This window comes from Apium graveolens, chromosome 7 (assembly GCF_009905375.1).
Source record: "Apium graveolens cultivar Ventura chromosome 7, ASM990537v1, whole genome shotgun sequence".
In the NCBI taxonomy this organism is placed as follows: Eukaryota; Viridiplantae; Streptophyta; class Magnoliopsida; order Apiales; family Apiaceae; genus Apium; species Apium graveolens.
The window spans coordinates 125,053,869-125,056,624 of NC_133653.1; the positions used below are offsets into that span (position 1 = coordinate 125,053,869).

At 40.6% G+C, this 2,756-nt stretch overlaps 1 non-coding gene across 1 annotated transcript; it reads right to left on the reverse strand.

Moving 5' to 3' along the window:
• Positions 1-1,100: 1,100 nt before the first annotated feature.
• Positions 1,101-1,207, reverse strand: LOC141676442 (small nucleolar RNA R71). The gene has a single exon (XR_012557031.1). It is a non-coding gene; the product is annotated as a small nucleolar RNA R71 (small nucleolar RNA).
• Positions 1,208-2,756: the final 1,549 nt, after the last annotated feature.

Consider the following 2,756-nt stretch of genomic DNA (forward strand, 5'->3'; position numbering starts at 1 on the left):
AATCGTTATGTTGTTAAATTCTATAGACATATAGGGTCTTAATATAATTGGTGCCTATTCATCTTCTATCTCTTTTGTGGATGTCTGTTAGAATGGTACTCGTGCAAAAAAAGTTGGCGTTTATCAGTTTCGTGTTGTCTGCTTAGTGTCATCGCCATTACATGCTAAGGTTAAGAATAATTAGGCTGTTGAATGAAGTATTTAATGAAGTTGGAATCCCATGTTGTCATATATATTAACTCAGTGTATCTTATTCTCGTAGTTATAATAATTAGTTTAATTCTTAGTTATAAACAACCTCACTTTGTTATCGTCTTAGCATTGAATAATACCCAATATAGTCTCTGTGGGATCGAATCTGATTTATATCTTATACTACTTGCGAACGCGTATACTTGCATGTAATATTAGCGCGTGTTTAGCGACTAACAAGTTTTTGGCGCCGCTGCCGGGGACTGCAGTGTTAATTATTAGTTTATGTGCTTTTCATCAGTGGTCGTTAAAGTTCATTGACTCGGACATTGTTACTTATTTGTTTCTTTGTTTTATTTCAGGTGATCTAGCGAGGGTGTATGCATACGCGTTCGCGTACTCGTAAGAGAACACTGGATAAAGCTGAGGAAGAACTTATGGTAGTTCGTAGGGAAGTTTTTGAGGAAGAAAAGAAGGTAGAAGAAGAAGAGAAAGTTGAAGAGCCAATTGTAGTAGCTATGTGTGATCAAGCAGAAAATCCGATGGCTTTAATGGACTATTCTAAGCCTAAGATTAATGACATTCAGTCTAGCATCATTAGACCAGCCATCAGGGCTAACACTTTTGAGATCAAGTCAAGCATGATCCAGATGATACATAACTCAGTTCAATTTTGGGGTTCTCCTACTGAAGACCCCAACATGCATATCAGGGATTTTATCGAGATCTACGACACTTTCAAGTTCAATGATGTGACTGAAGATGGTATCAAGTTACGACTCTTCCCATTCTCTCTGAGGGACAAAGCTAAGTGCTAGTTACATTCTCTACCAGCAGGGTCTATCACCACTTAGGAAGATCTCGCTCAAAAGTTTCTCACTAAATTTTTCCCCATGGCGAAAACTGCAGCAATCAGGAATGCTCTTACCCAGTTCGCGCAGCAAACTGGAGAATCTCTGTGTGAGGCTTGGGATCAATATAAGGAGATGTTAAGGAAGTGCACACACCATGGCATGCCTGATTGGATGATTATCAACTGTTTCTACAATAGATTGGGTGCTACTTCTAGACCCATGCTTGATGTAGCATCAGGAGGAGCCTTGTGGGCTAAGAGTTACGATGAAGCTTATGAACTTATTGAACTGATGGCTGTTAATGAGTACCAGAATCCTTCCCAGAGACTGACTGAGGGAAAAGTAGCCAGAATTCTGGAGTTGGACGCAGCAACTGCTATAGCTTCCCAACTTAAGGCTTTGACAATGAAGGTGGACACTTTGGCTAATTATGGAGTTAATCAAATCACTAGTGTCTGTGAGCTTTGTTTTGGTGCCCATGAGACTGATCAGTGCACAATTTCTAATAAATCAGCTCAGTTCGTGAGCAACTTCCAATGATCGCAGCAACCTGTGCCAGCCACCTATCATCCTAACAACCGCAATCATCCTAATTTCAGTTGGAGCAATGCTCAGAATGCGGTTCAACAGCCTTATCAGCAGTATCCAGCTAAGCAGTACAACCCCCCTGGTTTTCAGCAACCGCAGTATGCACCAAAAAACAACTCCAGCTGCAACAAGCTAATGAAAAATCTGAATTAGAGGAGTTGAAGCTCATGTGCAAGAGTCAAGTTGTTTCTATTAAGACCTTGGAAAATCAGATTGGGCAAATTTCCAATGCCTTGCTAAATCATCAACCTGGTACATTGCTTAGTGACACTGAAGTGCCAGGAAAGAAGGAAGCTAAGGAGCAGGTAAAGGCAATCAGTTTGAGGTCTAGGAAGGTTGTGAATCCCGTACAAACTCAAGAGTTGACTGAAGAAGCTGGGGCTGAGAAGAAAGCAAAACAGCAGGATGAAGACGTGGAATCAAGGAAGACTACTGTTGAGCACACTCTTCCTGAGGGTAATACAGGGGAGAAATAGATCTATCCTCCAATGCCTTTTCCTAAGAGGCCGCAAAAGAAAAAGATAGACAAGTAGTTTGAGAAGTTTCTGGAGGTGTTCAGGAAACTTCATATCAACATACCTTTTGCTGAGGCTCTTGAGCCGATGCCTAGTTATGCAAAGTTTATGAAAGGTATTCTCTCTTGGAAAGTGAAGCTATATGATTTAGAGACTGTCGTTCTCACGGAGGAATGCAGTGCTGTGCAGCAGCAGAAATTGCCTTCGAAGCTTAAAGATCCAGGAAGCTTTACTATTCCATGTACTATTGGAAAAGTGTCTTTTGATAGATGCTTATGTAACTTGGGAGCTAGCATCAATCTGATTCCTTTGTCAATCTTTAAGTAGTTGGATCTACTTGATCCTAAACCGACGTATATGACTTTGTATTTGGCCGACCGTTCTATTACATATCCGTGAGATATTGTGGATGATGTCTTGGTCAAGGTTGATAAACTCATCTTTCCTGCTGATTTTGTAATTCTTGATTTCGAAGAGGATAAGAAGATTCCCATAATCTTGGGAAGACCCTTCTTAGCAACGGGCCAAACCTTGATCGATGTACAGAAGGGTGAGCTTAAATTCCGAGTGCTAGATTAGGATGTGACTTTCAATATGTTAAATGCTA